Raw genomic sequence first — 17,138 nt, 5'->3', positions numbered from 1 at the left:
GTACTAGTTAAGTGAACATACAGCCAATTAGATGATAGTGAGGTAAGGATAAAAGCTATACATACGAGAAGTAGAATAAAATGCCGTGACGAGCAAAGAAAGGAAGGTGGCATATCAAGAATTGTGTGAACGGAGTAAGACATATACTGTTAGCTACAAACAGCACTACTCAGCCCTGCACAAAACTGGGCCAGGGAGCCACTGAAAACATCCAATTTGTCCCCAAGAAAGTTGTACAGGCTTTGCAGTCGGTGGATAGGCGAGTGACGACTACTAGTTGCCCCGGTATGGAATGGATAGCGCGATCGCGTGCACTTCTGGGGAACTCGGAGCATAAGCTGGGACAGAAGTTCTGGGCAGGAAATGACTCCGTGTAGTAGCTTGTGCAGAAAAAGAAGGTCAGCTCGATCACGCCTACAACTCAAGGGAATAAGCTTAGGTAGCTGATGTTGACTAGAGGACGAAACAGAACTGCGTCCTAGTCGGTGTTTATATATTGACAGGAATTTTGTCTGCACTCGTTCAATAAAATTAATAATAATAATAATCAATCAATCAATCAATCATGTTTATTTACGTGCCCAGGAACAGCCAGAGGCCTGAGTGCTGGCGCAAGGGTAGTTACATGAAAACAAAATACAAGAAACATATAGCAAGAAACAAACAAGCGACAAGACACACACAAATTGAAGTAGTGAAAATGACCGAAATAAAGCACAGGCGGAGCCTGGGTACAGTTAAAAAATAAAAAAAAGAAGATGCCTATGTTGCTCTGCCTGTCGTAAAGACCACACGACAGGCAGAGCAACAAAGTTTGACAGTAATACAAAAAAAAAACAACGGCAAGAGTGTAGAGACAAATGATAAGACGAACAAATGACAGTAAACAGTTTCAAAAATAGGCAACTATCAGTTGGATAGACACAACCGCAGAGAAAACAAATTCAAGAAAAAAAAAGAACGACAGACATATCATAGGTGTTTAGCATACTGTATTCAGCAGCGCTGTACGGTAAATTGTAAAGGATTTCTGAAAGATGTCAAGGCGTTCAAAGAAGCGGTTGTAACAATTCTGTATTCTGCGCACAGGAGAATGATTGGAGTTGCGCGCAGCGGTCAAGAACGGGCGATGCGACCTGGTGGGCCTTTGTGGTACACTAAACTCTAAACAGTTAAGCAGGTCTGCACAAGAAAGGTCACCATGAACAATTTTGTGAAGAAATGTAAGGTCTGCACGCATACGTCTGCAGTTCAAGGAAGGGATGGAAGGGACTATGGGTAAGTCAGAATCAGGATGAAAACTGTGATTGTGATGACGGTGCTTAAATATGGATAAAAACTTCTTCTGCACACGTTCTATTAATTCACTACTAGATTTGAAGATGCCGTTCCAGGCAACAGAAGCGTATTCTAACTGTGGTATACATATTGCATTGTATAGCATTAGAAATGGATCTGGAGAAGAGAATCCCTTTGTAATCCGACAAACATTTCCAAGACTTCGGAGTGCTCGCTGGGTGATGAGCCTAATATGAGGAGAAAAAGAGAGGGTACTGTCGAAAAGCACCCCTAGTTCCGTAATCTCCTCAACCCTTTGCAGAGGAGCTTCCTCAATACTGTAGAAAAACAGCAGACGGTGGTTTTTCCGGCTGTAGGTGACAACCTTTGTTTAAGTGGGGTTTAAAATTAGGCAGTTTTTCCTGCACCAGACCAATAATTCCGACACATCCCTCTGAAAGGCACAGTAGTCCTGAACACCGCTAATGTGCCTAAATAGTTTGACATCATCAGCATAGAGAAGAAAAGAAGAGTTTGTTAACACTGTTGACACATCATTGATAAAGACAGAAAACAATAATGGACCCAGCACGGAACCCTGGGGTACACCACATGTTGCAGGGTAAACACTAGACTTTTTGTAGTTAACATCTACATAAAAGGACCGGTCAAGGAGATAGTTGGACAACAAGGCAACAAGCCTTGCGTCTACACCGGACTTAGCAAGCTTGTTAATTAATAACTGATGGTTCACCACATCAAACGCCTTACTGAGGTCAAAATACATAACGTCCAACTGGCCGTTTTCAAAAACTGCAGCCGAAGCCTGTGTCATAAAGCTTGCAAGATTTGTGACCGTCGATCGACCCGAGAAAAGGCCGTGCTGATTTGGTATCACAACGTTCTTGACGCAGGCAGCAAGAACATTGTGCAGAGCCGACACAAAGAGTTTTGAGGCGACACAAAGGAGTGAGATCGGGCGATAGTTAGAAACAGCTGACTTATCACCCGACTTAAATGTTGGAAAAATTCGAGCGATCTTCCATGCACGAGGAAATTTACCTAAAAGTAAGCAGTTATTATAAATGGAAGTTAAGACAGGCACAAAAATGTTGCCGTAAGCCTTCATGAGGGCTGCTGGAATTCCATCTGCACCACAGGAAAATGATGGTTTCATCTGTTGAAGGCTATCATTGACAATTTTTTCATCGAACATAAGTGTGTTATAATAATAATAATAATAATAATAATAATAATAATAATAATAATAATAATAATAATAATAATAATAATAATCAATCAATCAATCATTTATTTGCGTGCCCAGGAACAGCCGGGGGGGGGGGGGCCTTTGTGCTGGCGCACGGAGACAGAAACACACGAAACATAATGTACACATCTTTCAAATACAAAATAAAATACAAAATACAAAAAAACGAAAGGATAGCTTATGTTGAAGTTACGGAATGAAAGTCATTTAAGTGCATGAACTCAAGGATAAAAGACAAATGCAGAATAAGAGAAGTTGGCAGTTACGCCAATACAAACTCACAGACATGTTTGCGAAATAGAGTAGGGCAATCATTAAATATATCAAGGTAATCCGAGTACCGATTGTACGTGCATTGCAGTCGGAACACAGGGCACAAGACACGCAGACAATTGGTGTTGCAAAAGGTATCATGTTTCCTGGTCCACTTTTGCGGCACATAAAGAAGAACATGCTGTAGCAGCTCACCACAAGACACTATGCCGTGCATAATTTTAAAGAGGAAGAGAATATCAGCCTTGTTCCGCCTGGAAGTTAAGCATGATAGCGTCAATGAAGAGGGCGATCCAGGGTTATAATTACTACTATCGCCAAAGCGATGGTTGAAGATAGATATGAACTTATTTTGGGCCCTTTCTACAAGCTTACGGTTTGTTTTGCTCGTGCTGTTCCAGACAACAGATGCATATTCAAGCTGAGGACGACATATAGTTGTGTAGAGCTTGAGAAGAGAAATCGGCTCCTTGAACTCCTTGGACACGCGACAGACAACGCCAAGCGATCGAAGAGCTCTACGAGTAATTACCTGAATATGTGGAGAGAAGCTCAGTTTACTGTCGAAAGTGACGCCTAGGTCATTAACCTCTACCACACGTGGGAGTAATAATAATAATAATAACAATAATAATAATATAATAATCAATCAATCAATCAATCAACCTTTATTTTCGGTGCCCAGGAACAACCCTAGGGTCTTGGTACTGGTACACCATATACAAAACATACATAAAAACAAACTAAAATCAAGACAACACAACACACAAAACCGTATGCATGAAAAAAACAATAAAGTAAAGATAGTTACAGTAATCTCAGAAAGCAAAACAGCAAAAAAAGAAAAGAAAAGAAACAGGAGACCTAGCGTTGCAAGCCATGACACTAGGACAGCGAAATGTTCAAGGCACGTGAAAAACAGGAAATACTCACTGAGCATGACAGAGATAAGTTATACGCATAAAACGAAGGTTTTATAACAAAATGTTAGGAAGTTTCAACTTTGAAAGAAGCTCAGCATTACAAGCACTGGCACTCAAACCTACAGAAATTCAAGCAACACAAAACCAGGAAATGTGAAAAACAAACAAACAAGAACATGAGTTGCCTAAAATAAATACGGCACATAAATTTGCAATGACATAAAGGCACTTGAGCTACAACAGTTTTCAAGTCGTTTGAGAACAAAGAAAACGAGCTCTGGAATATATCAAGACGATCAGAATATTCATTATATGCACATTGTATTCTGCCGATGGACGAGCGTCGTCTACTTAAAGCATCTGTTCTAAAAGTTCGAAATGTTCGGAAAAGTTTGTTCGGCAAGTTGACATTGATAAGTGTAACCAAGTCGTCACACAAAATATCCCCATGAAGAAGTTTATAAAGAAAGATAATATCAGCTCGCATTCGTCGACACCGAAGGGAAGGAAGACTTTTCAGAAAACGCACACTGCCGTCAGCGTCTTCTTGCACATGAAGGAAGCGGCGCTTAAAGATAAAGACGAACTTATTTTGAACTCTTTCGATACGGTCACTATTGGACTTGTAAGTTCCATTCCAAACAACAGAGCCGTATTCGAGAAGAGGTAAGCAGAGAGCCGAATACAACTTGAAGAAAGGAAGAGGACCTTTGAACTCTCTTGAATATCTGCAAACAGCACCCAGACATCGAAGAGAGCGACGGGTAATTTGTGTAACGTGGGAAGAGAAAGTCAGAGAAGAATCAAATAGTACTCCCAAGTCTCGAATTTCAGTCACCCTCGGCAATGCAGTGCTTGCAATTTTATAAGAGTATTGCAGCTGTTGAGTTTTCCTACTATAGGAAACAACTTTCGTTTTTGAGGGGTTCACAATTAGGTCGTTCTTGGTGCACCAACGATGGAATGACGCAATATCAGCCTGAAGATAATTACAGTCATAAATATTACGCACTTCTATAAAAATTTTCATATCATCAGCATACAACAAAAAAGAAGAATTTTGAATTACAGAAGCAACATCGTTAATGAAAATGGAGAAAAGAAGGGGACCCAGAACAGATCCCTGGGGTACACCACTGGTTGCTTTGTACCTAAATGAAGTTTGACTGTTAACACTTACATAGCAATATCGCTGCTGGAGATAGCAACGTATAAGACCCACCAAAGAAGCGTGGACATCTAACAAAATAAGCTTGGCAAGCAATAACGAGTGGTTGACTACATCAAAGGCCTTGCTCATGTCACAGTAGACCACATCAAGCTGGCTTCTACCAACGATTGCTGGGATGGCCTGCTCCATGAAGCACGCGAGGTTTGTGGAAGTTGAACGACCACGCATAAAGCCATGTTGATTTGGAATGAGGACGTGTTTAAGTGAGAAAGAGAAGACCATATGAAGAGATAACTCGAATATTTTAGAGGCAGAACAAAGGAGCGAGACTGGCCTATAGTTTATGGCGTCAGTTTTTGGGCCTGACTTGAATACAGGGAATACGCGAGAGATTTTCCATGAGCGAGGGAACGTGCCAGACCGGAGACAGTTATTAAACATTGAAGTGAACACAGGAACGAATATGTTTGCATACGTTTTTAGAATGGCGGCAGGACTACCATCTGGTCCACAAGAAAGCGAGGGCTTTAGCCGCTTGATACTGGTCCGCATGATGTTCTCATCCAGTTGTAAACAACCATAGTTACCGCCCTGGTGACAAGGGGTTATCACTGCCACTGCTAATTCCAAAAAAAGAAGAAAACTGACGAGCAAAGCAGTCGGCCAACTCCGCAACCTCATTGCCGTTAGAGTCTAGTAAACGGATAGATTCTCTAGTTTTACTAGATCTTGAATTAATGTACTTCCAGAAGGCTCCCGGTTGATGGGTTGCTTTAGCTTCTACTGACGCCAGGTACGAAGTATGATCACGCTTGTGCAATATTTTGCATAAGGCACGTAGGCGCCGAAACTCCTGAGCGAACGGGTTCGCACCAGAGCGCTTCATCTTTCTGTGCGCACGTTCTTTGAGTTTAAGGGCATCCCGCAATTCAGAAGAAAACCAGTGTGGGAATTTGAACTTCTTTGGTAAATATTTCGGGATGTATTTCTTCATACCCAAAAGTACAATCTCAGTAAAACGGTCAACTTGTTCATTGACATCAGTTTCGTCAATGACTGTCGACCAAGGGGCAGCAGAAAACTAATCATACAGCCCAACGTAATCTCCCCGGGCGAAAGCGTAGTGAGGTTGCGTGTTGCAGGAACTTACGGGATGGTGGAGCATTGTGGGAAGGGAACAGGAAATAGAAAGAGGAGGATGAAATCTGCAAGGTCTAACTAAAAGACAAGCAGAGTGTGACGCGCTAACAGCATCAAAATTCGAAAAACAAAGGTCCAAAATGTTTCCACTGGAGTTTTCTATGTGATTATGCTGTGCCATGGAAGTGAAAGACGAAAAATCTAGTAATCTATTACCCTTCTGTTCAATGTGGTGGTTATGTGGGAACAGGATAGATGGCTCCACTGAACGCCAGGAGCGTTAAAATTTCCAAGAAGGAGGACCTTGCGGTTGCAATGAGTAATAAGCTCCTGTTCAATGGAGGAGACTAACTGATTGAATGCGTCAAGAGCTACATCAGGGGGAATGTAAAAAACCCCAACAAGAAGTTTTTCAGTTTTAGAGATATGAATTTCAACCCATACATACTCATCTACATTCTGAATATCACTACAAAGCACACTCAGGAGAGATTTGTCGACGGCAAGAAGGACCCCACCCCCTTTTTGTTTGCTTCCCGTCAAGGCCCGAACACTACGATATACGTGGTAATTTTGAGGGAAATAATCACTGGACAGGATAGCAGGACATAAACAAGTTTCAGAGATAGCTATTAACGGAAAACAAGAAGCCAGAACATTACCAAAGAAGTCAGTTGCCTTGGTACGAAGACAGCGCACATTCTGATAAAACACATCCAAACTACTAGTCATCATTGCTTTTCTGATGTGCTGCGCTCAGAGCTGTGAAGCATGCCTTCGCGAAACATGCCTCGAAACTCCTTAAAGAGGCAGTCTTTCGGCCAAACAGCGGGGTCATTCAAGCGCTCGAAATAATCTAATAATCTAATAATCTTTACTGCCATTCTCATAAGGAAATACATCATGTTCGGGCCCGTCAAAGCCAAAAGAGGCTTGAGGGACTGGGCCCGGCAATCGGCGAATCAAACAATGGCCGAAGGAAATGAACACAATAAAAACACAATTGTGTTTTAAAAACACAATAATAATAATAATAATAATAATAATAATAATAATAATAATAATAATAATCAATCAATCAATCAATCAATCAATCAACCTTTATTTTCGGTGCCCAGGAACAACCCTAGGGTCTTGGTACTGGTACACCATATACAAATCGTACATAAAAACAAACTAAAATCAGGACAACACAACACACAAAACTGTATGCATGAAAGAAACAATAAAGTAGAGATAGTTACAGTAATCTCAGAAAGCAAAACAGCAAAAAAAAAACAAGAAAAGAAAAGAAAAGAAACAGGAGACCTAGCGTTGCAAGCCATGACACTCGGACAGCGAAATGTTCAAGGCACGTGAAAAACAGGAAATACTCACTGAACATGACAGCGATAAGTTATACGCATAACACGAAGGTTTTATAACAAAATGTTCGGAAGTTTCAACTTTGAAAGAAGTTCAGCATTACAAGCACTGGCACTCAAACCTACAGAAATTCAAGCAACGCAAAACCAGGAAATGTGAAAAACAAACAAACAAGAACATGATTTGCCTAGAATAAATACAGCACATAAATTTGCAATGACTAAAGGCACTTAAGCTACAACAGTTTTCAAGTCGTTTGAGAACAAAGAAAAAGAGCTCTGAAATATATCAAGACGATCAGAATATTCATTATATGCACATTGTATTCTGCAGATGGACGAGCGTCTTCTACTTAAAGCATCTGTTCTAAAAGTTCGAAATGTTCGGAAAAGTTTGTTCGGCAAGTTGACATTGATAAGTGTAACCAAGTCGTCACACAAAATATCCCCATGAAGAAGTTTATAAAGAAAGATAATATCAGCTCGCATTCGTCGACACCGAAGGGAAGGAAGACTTTTCAGAAAAGGCACACTGCCGTTAGCGTCTTCTAGCACATGACGGAAGCGGTTAAATAAAGAGGAACTTATTTTGAACTCTTTCGATACGGTCACTATTGGACTTGCAAGTTCCATTCCAAACAACAGAGCCGTATTCGAGAAGAGGTAGGCAGAGAGCCGAATACAACTTTAAAAAAGGAAGAGGACCTTTAAACTCTCTAGAATACCTGCAAACAGCACCCAGACATCGAAGAGAGCGACGGGTAATTTGTGTAACGTGGGAAGAGAAAGTCAGAGAAGAATCAAATAGTACTCCCAAGTCTCGAATTTCAGTCACCCTCGGCAATGCAGTGCTTGCAATTTTATAAGAGTATTGCAGCTGTTGAGTTTTTCTACTATAGGAGACAACTTTCGTTTTTGAGGGGTTCAAAATTAGGTCGTTTTTGGTGCACCAACGATGGAATGACGCAATATCAGCCTGAAGATAATTACAGTCATGAATATTGCGCACTTCTCTAAAGATTTTCATATCATCAGCATACAACAAAAAAGAAGAATTTTGAATTACAGAAGCAACATCGTTAATGAAAATGGAGAAAAGAAGGGGACCCAGAACAGATCCCTGGGGTACACCACTTGTTGCTTTGTACCTAAATGAAGTTTGACCGTTAACACTTACATAGCAATATCGCTGCTGGAGATAGCAACGTATAAGACCCACCAAAGAAGCGTGGACATCTAACAGAATGAGCTTGGCAAGCAATAACGAGTGGTTGACTACATCAAAGGCCTTGCTCATGTCACAGTAGACCACATCAAGCTGGCTTCTACCAACGATTGCTGGGACAGCCTGCTCCATGAAGCACGCGAGGTTTGTGGAAGTTGAACGACCACGCATAAAGCCATGTTGATTAGGAATGAGGACGTGTTTAAGTGAGAAAGACAACACCATATGAAGAGATAACTCGAATAGTTTAGAGGCAGAACAAAGGAGCGAGACTGGCCTATAGTTTATGGCGTCAGTTTTTGGGCCTGACTTGAATACAGGGAATACGCGAGAGATTTTCCATGAGCGAGGGAACGTGCCAGACCGGAGACAGTTATTAAACATTGAAGTGAACACTGGAGCGAATATGTTTGCATACGTTTTTAGAATGGCGCCAGGAATACCATCTGGTCCACAAGAAAGCGAGGGCTTTAGCCGCTTGATACTGGTCCGCACGATGTTCTCATCCAGTTGGAAACAACCAGAGTTACCGCGCTGGTGACAAGGGGCGCTACTGTTATCACTGCCACCGCTAATTCCAAAAAAAGAAGAAAACTGACGAGCAAAGCAGTCGGCCACCTCCGCAACCTCATTGCCGTTGGAGTCTAGTAAACGAATAGATTCTTTAGTTTTACTAGATCTTGAATGAATGTACTTCCAGAAGGCTCCCGGTTGATGGGTTGCTTTAGCTTCTACTGATGCCAGGTACGAAGCATGATCACGCTTGTGCAGTATTTTGCATAAGGCACGTAGGCGCCGAAACTCCTGAGTGAACTGGTTCGCACCAGAGCGCTTCATCTTTCTATGCGCACGTTCTTTGAGTTTAAGGGCATCCCGCAATTCAGAAGAAAACCAGTGTGGGAATTTGAACTTCTTTGGTAAATATTGCGGGATGTATTTCTTCATACCCAAAAGTACAATCTCAGTAAAACGGTCAACTTGTTCATTGACATCAGGTTCGTCAATGACTGTCGACCAAGGGACAGCAGAAAAGTAATCATACAGCCCAACGTAATCTCCCCGGGCGAAAGCGTAGCGAGGTTGCGTGTTGCAGGAACTTACGGAATGGTGGAGCATTGTGGGAAGGGAACAGGAAATAGAAAGAGGAGGATGAAATCTGTCAGGACTAACTAAAGGACAATCAGAGCGTGACACACTAACATCATCAAAATTCGAAAAACACAGGTCCAAAATGTTTCCACTGCAGTTTTCTATGTGATTATGCTGTGCCATGGAAGTGAAAGACGAAAAATCTAGTAATCTATTACCCTTCTGTTCAATGTGGTGGTTATGGTGGGAACAGGATAGATGGCTCCACTGAACGCCAGGAGCGTTAAAGTCTCCAAGAAGGAGGACCTTGCGGTTGCATTGAGTAATAAGCTCTTGTTCAATGGAGGAAACTAACTGATTGAATGCGTCAGGAGCTACATCAGGGGGAATGTAAAAAACCCCAACAAGAAGTTTTTCAGTTTTAGAGATAAGAATTTCAACCCATACAGACTCATCTGCATTCTGAATATCACTACAAAGCACACTCGGGAGAGATTTGTCGACGGCAAGAAGGACCCCACCCCCTTTTTGTTTGCTTCCCGTCAAGGCACGATCACTACGATATACATGGTAATTTTGAGGGAAATAATCACTGGACAGAATATCAGGGCACAACCAAGTTTCAGAGATAGCTATTAACGGAAAACACGAAGCCAGAACATTACCAAAGAAGTCAGTTGCCTTGGTACGAAGACCGCGCACATTCTGATAAAACACATCCAAAGTACTAGTCATCATTGCGTTTCTTATGTGATGCGCTCAGAGCTGTGAAGCATGCCTTCGCGAAACATGCCTCGAAACTCCTTAAAGAGGCAGTCTTTCGGCCAAACAGCGGGGTCATTCAAGCGCTCGAAAAACTCTTCACTGACGGATATATAAAAGGATGCGTACGTGTCAAACTTCGTCTTCAGTCGTCGGCAGCTCAAGGACGAGACACCTAAGGTTGACAGATGGGCATTAAGGCTAGCAGAGGTGGTGGATGGGGAAAGCTTTGAGACGAACATAGCTTTGGGGCGCTTCGGCTGCGGAACGACTACGAGTCCACATGTGTCCGATGCACCTACACATGCCTGGCTTCGGCGCTTCTTCTCAATAGTAGGAGGGTTACGATCAAGCACAGACACAGATTGCAGCGGGGAAAGTGGGGACGGAGTGGGAGGCAGTGTCGGAAAAGCCGAAGACACCGACTGCAGCGGAGCCGACGTAGCCGACGGCGACACTTCTTTGTAGACAACTTGCGTGAAAGAAGGCTTTTCCGAGCTGCGACGTACTTCATCCTGCAAGGCAGGGGGGCGACGAAGCAATTCGGCACGCAAGGAGCACACCTCCGCACGCAGGGAACTAACCACTTTCGCATAATGGGCGCGGTCTCCCTCCCTCTCTTGACGGAGACGGTCGAAAGAGAGCGCGTTTTCCCGGCGCATGAGGTCGTTGTTCTCCCGCAGCCGGGCCACTTGGTCGCTGAGGAAAGAAATTCCGTCCAGCGCGTCGATGAGGAGCGCGCGGAGACCGGCAGCTTCGGCGTCAAGGTCAACCGGCTGGGACGGCGGGGCCGGGGCCTTCTCGACGACGGGCGGCGAGTCTCGTCGAAGGGAGCAGGGGGAAGGAGCCCCGCTTGCGGACGTGCCGATGTCGTCGCCGGCTCCGCTAGGCCTAGCCGCCGCCTCAGCCGTTTCACAGATGTTGCACTTGAACGGCCGAGCGCCAGAACTCAGGAGTTGAAGCTCAGCGTCCGGCCACACAACACACTTCGCGTGCACGCGTTTGTTACAGGAAAGGCAGCGGAAAAACTTTTGTTTACCGTAAAAAACACAGGAGCATAGAATACAGCAATCCTTGCTGGGCGCCATCTTGCCGCAATAATAATAATAATAATAATAATAATAATAATAATAATCAATCAATCAATCAATCAATCAATCATGTTTATTTACGTGCCCAGGAACAGCCAGAGGCCTGAGTGCTGGCGCACGGATAGTTATATGAAAACAAAATACAAGAAACATATTGCAAGAAACAAACAAGCGACAAGACACACACATATTGAAGTAGCGAAGATTACAAAAATAAAGCACAGGCGGAGCCTGGGTACAGGTAAAAAAGAAAAAAGAAGATGCCTCTGTGGCTCAGCTTATTGTAATGAAATACACAACAAGCAGAGAACAAAGTTTGACAGTAAGACGACAAAAACAATGACAAGAGTATAGAGACAAATGATAAGACAAGCATGATAAGTAAACAGTTTCAAAAACAGGCAACTATATTGGTTAAACAGAACCGCAGAGAAACCAAATTTCAGCAATAAAAAAAAAAGAAAAACGAACGACAGAGATATCATAGATGTTTAACATACTGTGTTCCACAGCGCAGTACGGTAAATTGTAAAGGAGCTTTGAAAGATGTCAAGGCGTTCAGAGAAGCGGTTGTAGCAATTCTGTATTCTGCGCACTGGAGAATGATTGGAGTTGCGCGTAGCGGTCAAGAAAGGGCGATGCGACCTGGTGGGCTCCTGTGGAACACTAAACTCTAAACAGTTAAGCAGGTCCGCGCAAGAAAGGTCACCATGAACAACTTTGTGAAGAAATGTAAGGTCTGCACGCATACGTCTGCAGGTCAACGAAGGAATGGAAGGAACTATGGGTAAATCAGAATCAGGACCCGGACTGTGATTGTGATGACGGTGCTTAAATATGGATAAAAACTTCTTCTGCACACGTTCTATTAATTCACTACTAGATTTGGAGATGCCGTTCCAGGCAACAGAAGCATATTCTAACTGGGGGATACATATTGCATTGTATAGCATTAGAAATGGATCTGGAGAAGAGAATTCCTTTGTAATCCGACACACATTTCCAAGACTTCGGAGCGCTCGCCGGGTGATGAGCCTAATATGAGAAGAAAAAGAGAGGGTACTGTCGAAAAGCACCCCTAGGTCCCTAATCTCATCAACCCTTTGCAGAGGAGCTCCCTCAATACTGTAGGAAAACAGCAGACGGTGGGTTTTCCGGCTGTAGGTGACAACCTTTGTTTTAGTGGGGTTTAAAATTAGGCAGTTTTTCCTGCACCAGACCGATAATTCCGACACATCCCTCTGCAAGGCACAGCAGTCCTGAACACCGCTAATGTGCCTAAATAGTTTGACATCATCAGCATAGAGAAGAAAAGAAGAGTTTGTTAACACTGTTGAAACATCATTGATAAAGACAGAAAACAATAAGGGACCCAGCACGGAACCCTGGGGTACACCACTTGTTGCAGGGTAAACACTAGACTTTTTGTGGTTAACATCTACATAAAAGGACCGGTCAAGGAGATAGTTGGACAACAAGGCAACAAGGCTTGCATCAACACCGGACATAGTAAGCTTGTTAATTAATAATTTATGGTTCACTACATCAAACGCCTTACTGAGGTCAAAATAGATAACATCCAACTGGCCGTTTTCACAAACTGCAGCCGAAGCCTGAGTCATGAAGCTTGCAAGATTTGTAACCGTCGATCGACCCGAGAAAAAGCCGTGCTGATTTGGTATCAGAACGTTCTTGACGCAGGCAGCAAGAACGTTGTGCAGAGCTGACTCAAAGAGTTTTGAGGCGACACAAAGGAGTGAGATTGGGCGATAGTTGGTAACGGCTGACTTATCACCAGACTTAAATATTGGAAAAATTCGAGCAATCTTCCATGCACGAGGAAATTTGCCGAAAAGTAAACAGTTATTATAAATGCAAGTTAAGACAGGCACAAAAATGTTGCCGTAAACCTTCATGAGGGCTGCTGGAATTCCGTCTGCACCACAGGAAAATGACGGTTTCATCCGTTTAAGGCTATCATTGACAAGTTTTTCATCGAACATAAGTGTACTAAAATTAGACATATTATTAAACGATAGGCGTTCGTCGTGACCATCTGGCAGTTGAAAGACAGAATGAAAGTACTGAGCAAAGCTAGTGGCGACATCCTCAACCTGTTCCCCATCGGAATTAAGCAGGCTAATGTGTTCTTTAGACTCCTTAGAACGGCCGCGTACATACCTCCAGAAGTCAGCCGGTTTCTGAGACGCAGAAGCCTCTAACGACTCTATATAGAGCTGGTGGTCACGCCGGTAGAGGCTTTTACAAAGTGAGCGATACCGACTAAACTCCGCTTTCCACTTGTCGAGCCCAGAACGCTTGGCCTTTTTGTGGGCGCTGTCCTTAAGTTTAAGCGAACTTCGAAGTTCTTTAGAGAACCAATGGGGAAATTTGGAATGAACAGGCATATAACAAGGGATGTACTTTTCCATGCCACTCCTGACAATTTCGGTAAAACGTCGAACCTGTTCGTCAACATCATTGACATCAAAAACACTAGACCATTCGGCAGATGAATAAAAGTGATAGAGCCCAACATAATCTCCACGCTTGAAAGCATATCGCGGGACTGCACAATCGTCAACACCACCATAGCAATGCTGGGCAGCGACAGAGACAGAGACAATAAGAGGGGGGTGAAACTTGTCGGGGTGTACAAGAGATATTTCGGAGGCACACACTTCTACGTTTTTCAAGTTCGAGAAGCACACATCTAGGACATTACCACAGAAGTTTTCTATGTGGCAGAACTGCTGCAAGGAGGTGAATGATTGAAAATCTAATAACATGGTGCATTTCTGCGCTGCATAATGGTTTTTATGCTGAAATGAAAGACTGTTCCAGTGAATACCTGGGGTGTTGAAGTCCCCAAGTATAATTAGCTTATGGTTGGAGTGTGAATTGGAAACATTTTCAATAGATGTGAGCTTTAGATTATATTCAGCAGGTAAAATGTCCGGGGTTATATAGAATGCACCGATGAGCAGCTTCTCGCCCCTCTTGAGGCCTACCTCAAGCCAGACTGATTCCTCAGTCTCGAGGTCTGCACGCCGCATGCGTGCAATAATAATAATAATAATAATCAAATCAATCAATCAATCAACCTTTATTTTCGGTGCCCAGGAACAACCCTAGGGTCTTGGTACTGGTACACCATATACAAAACATACATAAAAACAAACTAAAATCAAGACAACACAACACACAAAACCGTATGCATGAAAGAAACAATAACGTAAAGATAATAATAATAATAATAATAATAATAATAATAATCAATCAATCAATCAATCAATCAATCATGTTTATTTACGTGCCCAGGAACAGCCAGAGGCCTGAGTGCTGGCGCACGGGTAGTTACATGAAAACAAAATACAAGAAACATATAGCAAGAAACAAACAAGCGACAAGACACACAAATTGAAGTAGTGAAAATGACAAATACAGCACAGGCGGAGCCTGGGTACAGGTAAAAAATAAAAAAAGAAGATGCCTATGTTGCTCTGCCTGTCGTAAAGGCCACACGACAGGCAGAGCAACGAAGTTTGACAGTAATACAACAAAAACAACGGAGTGTAGAGACAAATGATAATACGAACAAATGACAGTAAACAGTTTCAAAAATAGGCAACTATCAGTTGGATAGACACAACCGCAGAGAAACCAAATTCCAGAAAAAAAAGAGCGACAGACATATCATAGGTGTTTAACATACTGTATTCAACAGCGCTGTACGGTAAATTGTAAAGGATTTCTGAAAGATGTCAAGGCGTTCAAAGAAGCGGTTGTAACAATTCTGTATTCTGCACACAGGAGAATGATTGGAGTTGCGCGCAGCGGTCAAGAACAGGCGATGCGACCTGGTGGGCTTTTGTGGTACACTAAACTCTAAACAGTTAAGCAGGTCTGCGCAAGAAAGGTCGCCATGAACAATTTTGTGAAGAAATGTAAGGTCTGCACGCATACGTCTGCAGTTCAAGGAAGGGATGGAAGGGACTATGGGTAAGTCAGAATCAGGATGAAAACTGTGATTGTGATGACGGTGCTTAAATATGGATAAAAACTTCTTCTGCACACGTTCAATTAATTCACTACTAGATTTGGAGATGCCGTTCCAGGCAACAGAAGCATATTCTAACTGTGGTATACATATTGCATTGTATAGCATTAGAAATGGATCTGGAGAAGAGAATTCCTTTGTAATCCACACATTTCCAAGGCTTCGGAGTGCTCGCCGGGTGATGAGCCTAATATGAGGAGAAAAAGAGAGGGTACTGTCGAAAAGCACCCCTAGGTCCCTGATCTCCTCAACCATTTGCAGAGGAGCTCCCTCAATACTGTAGGAAAACAGCAGACGGTGGGTTTTCCGGCTGTAGGTGACAACCTTTGTTTTAGTGGGGTTTAAAATTAGGCAGTTTTTCCTGCACCAGACCGATAATTCCGACACATCCCTCTAATAATAATAATAATAATATTAATAATAATCTTTATTTTCTCCAGAAGATACTAAACGGTCTTCCGGGCTAAAATTTACTCAAGGCAGCTTCACATTGGCCCGGAAACCCTCACTTGGCAGGTTTCAAGAACACAAAGAAGAACACCACTCCTAACAAAATGAAATGAAAGAGTACATCCGTGGTACGTAATTATACAAAACAATAAGCTGATGTCGGAACGTTATGCAAAAACTACAAATTTAAAATTAACAATTTGTACACATGAACATAAAAAGACAGTTCTAGTCATGAAAAAACAGCAATAACTCGTAAATACAAAATACCAGCAAATGATTGCAACAGTGATGGAAACTAAATGGTTATGAAGCATTGCCGCAGCTGTTTGCGGGAAATGTAACCTGTATGTTTGTGTTCACTTGAAAAGGTGGGAATGTTAAAGTGTGGGGCCCGATATTTATATTCAGTGCGGAATCGCGGAACTAGCCATTGTTCTGTGCTGCGCGCACATGAATCAGCATTCCTGGCTTTTAGAGATGAAAATGATATTAAAAAAGCTTTTCAGCGCGTTTGATGCACAAACAAATAAGCTTAAAATACGAAACCTGTATAAGTGGTTTACTTTAATAATATTAGATTTCGTGAGAGCATTTTGTGTTGATGCGAAATACGGAATATTCGCGATATTTCTGACCATTTCCTTTGTGTTGGTGCCGCGGTACCCTCCGCCCTGCCCCAGTAGATGTGTCCAGACGCAACGCCTGCTGTTCTAGCACGGCGCCGCTTCACACTATTCCGGTCTTTGTGCGCGCACGCAGCAGCACCGCTCATGTGTCCCGTAACTGGAAAGTTCAAGGCCATTCAAACTGCCAAGTTGTTTGGCCAGCGAAGCTGAGTAGGGCAGGAACAACCGACGACACATGCGTCGTTGGTTAGCGCTGATCAGTGTGGCATTGCAAACAAAACTTCTCCGTACCACGAACAGTGCCAACCGCTTTCTGTGTGGTCCCTAAATAAATCCGCACTGATATCTTTCACAACCCCAACAGGTGCGGCGCCGTTACTAACATCTCCCATGCACGTGCCTACCAGGCGAAA

General features: G+C 42.8%; 1 protein-coding gene across 1 annotated transcript in view; it reads left to right on the top strand.

Moving 5' to 3' along the window:
- LOC144138975 (nose resistant to fluoxetine protein 6-like) overlaps nt 1-17,138 on the top strand; it is a 100,771-nt gene that overhangs the window by 75,571 nt on the left and 8,062 nt on the right. The window lies entirely within an intron of this gene.

This window comes from Haemaphysalis longicornis, unplaced genomic scaffold (assembly GCF_048455015.1).
Source record: "Haemaphysalis longicornis isolate Haplotype H1 unplaced genomic scaffold, Haemaphysalis longicornis Haplotype H1 scaffold_5, whole genome shotgun sequence".
Taxonomy (NCBI): domain Eukaryota; kingdom Metazoa; phylum Arthropoda; class Arachnida; order Ixodida; family Ixodidae; genus Haemaphysalis; species Haemaphysalis longicornis.
Note: the sequence above shows the minus strand (reverse complement) of the source record. Positions and strands in the feature narration are given on the sequence as shown.